The sequence below is a fragment of the Phaenicophaeus curvirostris genome, chromosome 7 (assembly GCF_032191515.1).
Source record: "Phaenicophaeus curvirostris isolate KB17595 chromosome 7, BPBGC_Pcur_1.0, whole genome shotgun sequence".
Taxonomy (NCBI): Eukaryota; Metazoa; Chordata; class Aves; order Cuculiformes; family Cuculidae; genus Phaenicophaeus; species Phaenicophaeus curvirostris.
Genome location: NC_091398.1, coordinates 13,865,879 through 13,876,417, shown reverse-complemented (window position 1 = coordinate 13,876,417; position 10,539 = coordinate 13,865,879). Strand labels below are relative to the sequence as shown.

Sequence of the window (10,539 nt, the reverse complement as noted above, 5' to 3'; positions counted from 1 at the left end):
CAAGCAAACTTTTGCTAATGAAGAAGAAAACTGCTGAACATTCCAGTTTACTCCCCAAGTCAGCCTCTCCCTGTTGGACTTTGTTGGTAATTGGCACATCATTACCATGCCATTTTCTACAGATTCACAGAGAGGCAATGGTGAAAGGAACACATAGGTGCTAGTGAGGGAAGGGGGTCTTGCAGCTCAGACTTTCACTTCCACTCCCAAACAAGTTCTGGTTTTACTTAGTGTCCCGATTTTCCTCAGATGTGGTGAGAGGAAAAAAAACAAGACACCAGCCATCACAAGGTTTCACTGCAGTTGTGTATGAGACACTCACCTGGCCCTTCCTCTGAACAGGCGCAGGGCAGGGCTGAACCCTGCTCTCATCCACATATGGTCTCAGCCTCAGCCATGGGGCAAGAGATCAAGATACAAAGGACACATTAAAATATTAAAACTCTACATAATGAGGCAAGAGTTCAAATCATAGAATGGTTTGGGTTGGAAGGGACCTTAAAGATCATCCAGTTCTACACGCCCCTGCCATGGGCAGGAACACCTCCCACCAGACCAGGCTGCTCAAAGCCCCATCCAGCCTGGCCTTGAACGCCTCCCAGGATGGGGCAGCCACAGCTTCCCTGGGAAACCTGGGCCAGTGACTCACCACTCTCACTGTGAAGAATTCCTTCTTACGTCTAGTCTAACTCTGCCCCTCTCCAGTTTCTACCCATTGCCCCTCATCCTATCACTACAAGCCTTCTCTTCTCCTGGCTGAACAAGCCCAACTCTCTCAGCCTGTCCTGATATGGGAGGTGCTCCAGCCCTCTGATCATCTTTGTAGCCCTCCTCTGCACCCGTTCCAACAGCTCCATCTACTTCTTACATTGAGGATTCCAGAACTGGACACAATACTGCAGACGAGGTCACACAAGAGAGGAATAGAGGGGCAGAATCACCTCCCCAATTTCAAAACACTATCAAAAACAGTCCTCTACTAGTCAGGTGTCTATTGGAGTGAAAAGGATGTGATTGTGAGACAAGCCTTTCACACCTCTACCAGCTCTTTGGAGTGAGAAGCATTCTCATTCACTCTCAATGAATAGATCGAATTAGAAACACTAAATTTAGGTTTCTCACCTGGCTCGAAAGCTTTAAATGGCAGAAAATTCTGCTCCCAACAGGAGCTGTAAAAGACTTATGTCACGGATGGAGCTTTCATATCCTAGCAGACTCTAAAAAGAGAAAATAATTTCCAAAAGTTGGATGTCAGCTGCACACTGCAGGCAGGATTGGGTGCTAGCCAAAGGCACAGTGCAGGTTCACAGCACCCAGGTGCAGAAGCAGGAACGTGGGGAGAGCAGGAGACCAGGCTCCGCTGTGCTGCAACCGCAGAGCTCCTGCTTGCAGGCAGCGCAGAGGGAAAAAGTGCAGCAGAAGCAGAAAATCAGCTGTGGCCCAAGCTGTAGTATGTATTAACAGTAAAACAATTTTAAATTCACCTGCCTTTTTTTCTTTAATATCAAAGATGGCTTTTTTCCAGTTTACTGTAGAATAAATGTAATCAACAAAATCAAAGGCAAAGTAAACCTGTAATCGCTCTCTCCACTATCTCTTGTAATTTTTATGGAGTTGAACAAAGCTCAGCATAAGTAAAATCAGTTCAATCTTCTTGAGAAAACAAGACTTGACAAGAGCAAAGCTAATTTAAACCGCACACCACTGTTGTCTGATGTGGCGCCTTCATCACTTACGGCTTCTTAGCAGTTATGGGCTCACAGCAGAGTCTCACTGGGATGGTCTTACTAGACCAGCTGCAAAAATGAAGCAACTCTGGAGCTTCAAATCTTGTTGTGTAGTGCCATCTTGAGGTTCTGTGAAACGAAAAAGGGTTTCTTCAGGGCTATGTATGGTTTCTGTTCAGTTGTAGTTGGAGCAATTCATTTGTCAGGGTGTGAGTTCATGTGCCTTCAACTGTGTGTGAACCAAAGAAGACAAGGCTGGGCTCATCCAGCTAGAGCATCATCATCCCATTCCCTGCTCCATGGTGGCATCGACTCTTTGAAAAACCTTTTCTAGAAGAAGTTCACCCATCCAGCACTTAAAAATCCCAGTAACAGACATTATGCTGCCACTGCAGATGAGGTTGAGGGCCACAGCACGTGGCTACTCCCCTTCTCTGATGAGACACAAACCCATATCTGATCCCCTGCCCCATGGTGACAATATCTGTCCCTCCTGAGAGGTGGCGAAACACGGGGCTGGTGCCATGTTTCAGCCACCTCCACCACGGCCGTTCTGAAAACTGTGCATCCGTGCCTAGTGCCTCTGCCAAAAGAGGTTTTTTCCCTCTAGCAGCAGTGGGGGCCAATAGCTCAGGGCTGGGGGATTTCATCGGGATATTTGTGTTGTGTGTGAACAGCAGTGACTCTGCACCTGGTTTTGGGCCACCACGGCTGGTGGCCACAGGGCCAGAGAGGGCAAAGAGTGGGATAGGAGTGGCAGCCTGGAGTGAGGACCAGGCAGTAGAGGAAAGTTTAGAGGAACAACATGAAGTATGTGACACAAGTTACAATTTCAAAAAGTGAAACATCTTTTATTTTAGCTATAGTAGAGTTACGTTTCATCTAAGTAATTTTATTTTTTGCGGGTTAGACAGAATGTCCCTCTGGTAGCATGTTTTCTTTCAAGCGATGTTTTTCTAGACACTGTTCATTCTTTGGAGATGATAACATCTTATGTTCAGTCTGGTCTGTGCTGAACAGACGAGTCTTTTTCTGTGATCACCTCTGCTTGCAGCCTTTCTCCATCTCAAATGCAAGGTCAGGCCGAGAACTGGACCCAAAGCTCCAAATTAGCAAGAGTTTTGACTGTTGTGAAGTTCATAATAACGTTAAAATGAATCCTTGGAAAGTGATAGAATGTGACTAAGATTTCCGTGAACATTTATCCACATGCCTGTGAGTGGGCAATCCATTCTGTCCCAGCTCCTGTCTGGCTGCACACAATCAATGGGGATCGCTCCCTCACATTGCCCAGGCTGATAAAGAACGCTCGCTGTCTTAAGCTCCCAAATGAGTCTTGGATAGTTTATTTGCCTGTATTTTCATTATCAGATGTGAGCACTTCACCATGTGAGGAGAGGATGGTGGGGATGCCAAGCAGGCAGGAGGCTTTGAGGGGCAGCATGGCCTCACCACAGCGCCTCACCCACCATGTTGTGGCTGTGACCACCAGCGTGGTTGGGTCTCAGGGTGAGAATTGGGGACCTGAGGAAGGGGACCTGGGAAGGGGTTGCCCTGGCTGTGGGGGGGAGGTGTGCAGCGCTGCAGGGCTGTGGGTGCCAGGTCCCCCAGGGCGCCAGCGTGTGCATGGGAATGTGCTTGGTGACCTCCGAGGTGCAGGGTCTCTGGGGCAGGAGACCTACTCAGCTGATACGAGGAGGAGTTAGTTACAAAAAGTGGAATATTTTTTTATTTAAGGAGACCTTATAGTGACCTTCCAGTACCTGAAGGGGCTGCAAGAAAGCTGGGGAGGGACTGTTCACAAAGGCTTGTAGTGATAGGACGAGGGGCAGTGCGTATAAACTGGAGAGGGGCAGATTTAGACTAGACATAAGGAGGAATTTCTTCACAGTGAGGGTGGTGAGTACTGGCCCAGGTTGCCCAGGGAAGCTGTGGCTGCCCCATCCCTGGCGGTGTTCAAGGCCAGGTTGGATGGACCTTGGGCAGCCTGGTCTGGTGGGAGGTGTCCCTGCCCATGGCAGGGGGTTGGACTGGATGGGCTTTAAGGTCCCTTCCAACCTAAACTGTTCTAAGTAATTGGGCTTTGGGTTTTTTTGAAAGGTAGACAGAATGTCCCTCTGATACTATGTTTTTTATAACATATTATGTTATAGCATATGTTTTTTATAGCATATTATATTACAGCATTTATTTATGCTTTTTATAGCATAATTTCTTTCAAATGGTGTTTTCCCAGACCCTGTTCATTCTTTGGAGATGATAACACCCTGTGTTCAGTCTGATCTGTGTGAACATGTGTCTGCTGATATCACCTCCCCTTGCGGCCTTTCCCCATCTCCAACGTAAGGTCAGAGCTGGCTCTGAAGCTCCAAATCAGCAGAGATTCAACTCTCGTGAAGCTCATGTTAAAAAAAAAGACCTCAGAAAGTAATGGAACGTGCCTAAGAGTAGCAGGAAAATTCATCCACAAGCGTGGAAGTGAGAATCTGTGCTGCCACGGCTCCTGCCTGGCTGTACCCTCCAAGGGGATCGCTCCCTGGGGCAATAGCATTCTGCTTCAGAAACTGTCAGCCTCTGGACTGGGGAGGTGAACACTCTCCTGGGTGGAAAACTGGTTGGATGGCCAGGCCCAGAGAGTGGTGGGAAATGGAACTAACTCCAGCTGGAGGCCAGTGACAAGTGGGGTTCCCCAGGGCTCAGTGCTGGGTCCAGCCCTGTTCAGTGTCTTCATCAATGACCTGGATGAAGGCATCGAGTGCACCCTTAGCAAGTTTGCGGATGACACTAAGCTGGGTGGAAGTGTGGATCTGCTGGAGGGTAGGGAGGCTCTGCAAAGGGATCTGAACAGACTGGAGCGCTGGGCTGAGACCAATGGGATGAGGTTTAACAAGGCCAAATGCCGGGTCCTGCACTTGGGGCACAACAACCCTGTGCAGCTACAGACTAGGAGAAGTCTGGCTGGAAAGCTGCCTGGAGGAGAAGGACCTGGGGGTGTTGGTTGACAGCAACTGAACATGAGCCAGCAGTGTGCCCAGGTGGCCAAGAAGGCCAATGGCATCTTGGCTTGGATCAGAAATGGCGTGACCAGCAGGTCCAGGGAGGTTATTCTCCCTCTGTAGTCGGCACTGGTGAGACCGCTCCTCGAATCCTTTGTTCAGTTCTGGGCCCCTCACCACAAGAAGGATGTTGAGGCTCTGGAGCGAGTCCAGAGAAGAGCAATGAAGCTGGTGAGGGGGCTGGAGAACAGGCCTTATGGGGAACGGCTGAGAGAGCTGGGGTTGTTTAGCCTGGAGAAGAGGAGGCTGAGGGGAGACTTCGTTGCTTTCTGTAACTACCTGAAAGGAGGTTGTGGAGAGGAGGGTGCTGGCCTCTTCTCCCAAGTGACAGGGGACAGGACAAGAGGGAATGGCCTCAAGCTCTGCCAGGGGAGGTTCAGACTGGACATTGGGAAAAATTTTCACGGAAAGGGTCATTGGGCACTGGCAGAGGCTGCCCAGGGAGGTGGTGGAGTCCAGGGAAGGTCCCTGGAGGTGTTTAAAGGATGGATGGATGAGGTGCTGAGGGACATGGTTTAGTGATCGATAGGAATGGTTGGACTCGATGATCCTGGGGGTCTTTTCCAACCCAGTGATTCCGTGTGTGATGTGGGGTGGTCCCGCTGACCCCTGCCGGCTCGGGTTCGGGTTCCCCCCCGCCCCGAATCCAGCAGGGCGGAAGCGCCGTTCGCGCCTTCCCGCGGCCGCTCGGCTCTTTCCGCCTCTCCCTCCCCCCTCCCCCCAACTCCGGGTCTGCTTCGTGCGTTTCCGCGGCCGCTCGGCTGTTTCCGCGCGGGCCGCGGGCGCGCTCGGCCGTTCCCGCCGCCCGGCGGGCGCTCGGGCGTTTCCGTGAGCGCTCGGGTGTTTCCGCGCGGGGGCCGCTCGGCGCTCGCTCCCCCGGCTGGCGCGGCTCAGTCGGCCGCTGTCGCCGGGCTGGGAAGCGCCGTGTGTGCGCGAGTGACGCGGCGGAGGTGTAGTTTGACGCGGTGTGTTACGTGGGGGAGAGAATAAAACTGCGGCGAGATCCTGGGCGCGAACGAAAGCAGTGACGGAGCAGCCTGGTAACCGGTAAGAGGAGGACGGCGCCCAGCGAACAGGGGCGGGGGGGAGGGCAGGACGCGGCGCCCGGCGGGGCCCGCGCGGCCCCGGGGCCCGGCCTGGCGCCAAAGATGGAGCCGAGCCCCGCACCGGCCCCGCCGCGAACAAAGGATCATGGCGGATGGGAGCCGGCCGCCGGGCCGCCGACACCCTGCGGCGGGGAGCGGGGAGCCCGCACCGCACCGAGCCCCGCGCTCGGCCCCCGCTTCCCCCGCGCCCCGCACCGCCGACCCCGCTTTTCCCCCGCGTCCCGGGCGCTCCTGCCGCGCACCGCACCGCGTAACCTGCTTCCCCCCGCACCCCTGGCGTCCCCCCTCGCGTCCTCTGCGTTCCCCACGCACCCCTGGCGCCTCCCCTGCGCCCCCCCCGCCTCACATCCCCTGCTTTCCCCACGCACCCCTGGCGCTCCTGCTTTCCCTCCGCATCCCCAGCGTCCCCCCTCGCATCCCCTGCTTTCCCCACGCATCCTTGGCGCTCCCCCTGCGCCCCACACCGCATAACCTGCTTCCACCCGCACCCCTGGCGCTCCTCCTGCTATCCTCCCGCACCCCACACCGCATCCCCTGCGCCCCCCCCTCACATTCCCTGCTTTCCCCCCGCACCCCGGCGCCTCCCCTGCACCCCACGCCGCATAACCTGCTTCCCCCCGCACCCCTGGCGCTCCTTCTGCCTTCCCTCCGCACCCCCTGCGGCCCCCCCCTCATATCTCCTGCTTTGCCTCCGCATCCCCTGCGCCCCGCCTCGCATCTCCTGCTTTCTCCCCGCATCCCCTGATCCCCTGCGCTCCCCCCCTCGCATCCCTTGCACTCCTCCTGTTTTCCCCCGCATCCCCTGCGTCCCCACTTGCATCCCACCTCACCCCCTGGCGCTCCTCCTGCTTTCCTCCCGCACCCCCTACGCTCCCCCTGCCCTCCCCCGCGCCCCCCTTGTGTTCCCCCCGCTTCCCCCCCAGCTTCCTCCCCGCACCCCTAGCGCTGCTCCCGCTTTCCCCCCGCATCTCCTGCGCCCTTTCTGCATCCCCCGTGCTCCCCGGCCCTGCATCCCCTGCTCCCTTTCTGCTTCTCCCTGCGCTCCCTCCCGCATCCCCTGCTCCCTTTCTGCCTCCCCCGCTCCCCGCCGGCCGCGCTGCGGGGCCGGGGTGTAAATAAAACCAAAACTAACCTGACCCCGGCGGAGGAGCGGGGGGCGCTCCCGGCTCCGTAACGACTACGAGAAGCGTTTAAATAAAAAGTGGACGGGGCCGGCGCTTGGTGTGGTGGTTTGTTTCATTCGCAGCGCGGGGAGCGGGCGCTGCTCCTCGGTCACCCAACACCGCGCCGGGAGCGCCGGAGGGAAGAGCCTTGGGATCACGTAACAGCGATACGGGTCCCTTTCGCTGCCGTGTTTCTTCCCGGTAGTATTTTTAACCCGAAGTGAACTTGAGCCTGGCCGTGGCTGGCAAATCTCGGTTTGGGATTTGCTTTAGCCGGTTTTCCACGGACTCTCGGGTGCTGCGCAGCGAGCAGGATTTGACCTCTCTCCCTGCTTTCATAGCAGATGTCAACTCGGCCGCCTTTTCCACCTCTCGCCAGCCTTGCCTGGCTCCAGCTCTGCAGCTTTTTTTTTTTTCCCCGTTTTGTTGCCTAGAACAGAAGACGTTATTTTGACTTTATTCCTACTTCCAAAACCTGGATATCTGCATTTTTGTCTACAGTAATAACTAAAAATGACGTGGCAGTCTTATTAAAAATAACAAACTCAATTTAACCAAAGATTGTTACACCTCTCAGAAATATGCAAGGATAAAAAAAAATTACATGTCGCATGACTTTTCTTCGTGAGAAAACATATTTTTAAAAAATACTTTATTGTGTTTTGCTCCCTCTTAAATATTGAAATGCCTGCATGTAATCTGCTTCTGGAATAACATGACTTTTTTTTTTTTCCTGGGGTGAGAAACAAGTTTCCTGTTTCTTAAATAAAGGACTAGAGACTCATTTAGGAATATTGGATATTTCTGTTCTTTCCCTCTGTGACAACCAAACACTGTATTTTGAAATACAGAAATTTTGAGACTCTACTTGCACATACTAGCATCTCTGCCTTTCCCTGAGTCGTCAAACCTGTATTTTTACTTTAAAATGTGAAATCACTGAAAAGTTTTATTCAAGATGGTTATTGGTGATTCATGTGTCAATAGGCCTGTCCTTCCTTGTATATGAATTTCCATTTTTCTGTCACTTTCACCGTTTCTTTTGAAATGAAGGCCAAAGGTGCTCTACATCGCTCCACTCTGAGTAACACCAACATGAGAAGAGGGTTTCTAAAGTTGTAATTGGTTAATACACACCTGAGGACTTCAGTAAGCAATGTAGCTGTTGATAGCTACTAAAGAGAGCACAGTGGTTGGTGTATTTCATTCATTCTTGGTTTGATGGAATATGTACTTCATTTTAAATACAAAAATATGACAGTATATCCTTGCTTATTTTTTTTTGTAGATTTAGAAACACAATTTTATTCTGTTTTGTAGTAGAGTTTCAGATCTACATTTTCAAATTCAGATCTCTGCATTTCCTCAGCACTTTTATATCCTCACAGATCAGAGGTAAAAGGAAGCAGAAGTAGTTGTGTATTTGCTAAGCATCTCTTACAGCTGACCTGAAACAAAATATTTGCATGTAGGAAAAGATTGTAATAATTTTTAATGCTTAAATTTCATTCGTCAATGTTTAGATTAGTACTCACAGCTTTGTGTCTGGATCTACAGTAAATGGCATCTGCTCTACTTTTTTTTTCCCCTCCCATACTTTTGTTAATAAGGGTCTCTGCTACCCCAGGTGGGGAAAAAAAAAAACCAAGGTCTGAGAAGGGTTTGCTGGTCCAGAAAACATGGAAACATCTCATTTAGACTGTCAACTCATCAATCTGTTTCCTGGAAGCCTGCATCAGCATCTCTGTTGCTGGTACTGATGTCAAATATTACATATTCTGTAGTAGTACTGATGTTATTCTGGAAAGTAGCTGTTCTGCTGCAGTAAGAAGCAAACAGCCTCTTCTGGCCCAAGTACAGCTAAAGCTCTGTAGGTGCAGATGTTAATAGTAGACAAGGCCCCAGAAAGGAATTTCTGTTGACACGCTTGTGAAACAAATAGGATATTCACACTTCACCTCTACTTTTGTATCTCTGGAAGCAAGTGGAGATCATGCCATGCTTCTCAAGGCTTCTGTGCAGTGGGAAGGCCATGCTAGCTTTCTGCCTATAATCTAAAGTCAGTTTGCTGGGACATGACACAGTCCTCATCTGCAGAAACAACCATCCTGAATTTGGCTTGAGCTCCCTGGTGTCCTGCCTGTGTGCAGTTGAAGTTTCATGACAAGGCAGTGATTTCTTTTCTCCGAATCAAAAATTGTACTGCCTCATCTGCAGTCTGTGTGGTCATATTTCATGGTGATTATGAAAACCTGAGCAGTCTGCAGTTATCAATCTCTGTACTCCCAGCGTGAAGGCATTGGTACCTATCTCATTCTCCAAAACTTTTAGATCGCTTGGTTGTACTGCAGTTAAAAAGGTGAGTGAGAACAAATATGACACCTTCCATTTTTGCATGTTTCTAAACCGGCCTTGTCAGCTGTGCAGGAGATGAAGATGTGCCAAGGTCTGGTCGGTCTTTTAGTTAAAGCATTTGAAAACTGACCAGGATTTTCTCATTTCATGCTGCTGCTTTTCTTTGGTTTCGGTGTTTTGGGGTTTTTTTCTGGCAGTGCTGGATTTCAAGCATCCTGTGTGAGCTGGAGAGAATAAAAAACAATAGGTGGTAGAAGAGGCACTTAAAGGGGAGAAAATAAAGAATTTGGAGTAAGCAAGTTCCTGATTTGATGCATATATATGTTTTATATATATGTAAAATATATATACAAGTTCAAAGCAACACTGGTGCTTGTTAGGTACTCTTAGTGATTTTCAGCAAAGTGCATAGGTACAGTGTTTCTTTTACCACTTAAGATAAGCACACCAGTTTTTCTCCTGAAGGTAATGTGAGATTTGATGTTTGTCATAAATCAAGCCCATTAGGTAAAAGGTGGAAAAATGGTTCCAAAGATGAGGAGAGTCCTGCCAATCACTATTCTGGATTTCATTACTTTTAAGTTAGTCTCTGAGACAAGACACTGCCATCTAGTTCAGACAAAGCTACAGGAAGCCTTATAATGAACTGTTTGGAAGCTGCCTTCATGCAGGAAACTGAAACAAAAATGTCTGCCCTCGATGTTTTCACACTTTTTAGAGGGGACAGTTGAAGTGATGAGTAAAAATCTCTCAGCCTCTAAGTGCTGTTCCAGCAGAAGCTTATTTGGTCAATGAGGTTATCAGCAAAGCATATTGCCCCCAATTTGGAGGAAGTGTAAGGTTGGATCGCATTTTCCTCTTGTGCCAGAAACTTTTTCAGATAGCTTTCCGAACTTTAAAAGGAGCAGGTTCTTTTCTTGAGCAGACAAAAGCCCCCACCAAAACCAGTAGCCTGAGAAAACTAGGGGTTTCTGAAGTTTATTTACCTCCTAATGGACTAAAAGCGTAGGGTTTTTTTGACAGTAAAGTCGACTGAAGGAACCTCCATGTCTGGTGATTTGTTGTCTTGTCCATTGCACTGGTGCAAATATTTGGGCTACTGCATGGTAAACTTGACTGGGGAAATGATCCA

General features: G+C 50.4%; 1 protein-coding gene across 3 annotated transcripts in view; it reads left to right on the top strand.

Annotated features, from left to right (window-relative positions):
- Positions 1–5,543: 5,543 nt before the first annotated feature.
- CREB1 (cAMP responsive element binding protein 1) overlaps positions 5,544–10,539 on the top strand; it is a 39,554-nt gene continuing 34,558 nt past the window's right edge. For 2 of the 3 annotated variants that reach the window (XM_069860898.1, XM_069860896.1), the window contains exon 1: positions 5,545–5,830. The gene's annotated coding sequence lies outside the window, so the exon portion shown is untranslated. Of the gene's footprint in view, positions 5,831–10,539 lie in introns of all 3 variants that reach the window. The other variant, XM_069860897.1, reaches the window with a different exon arrangement.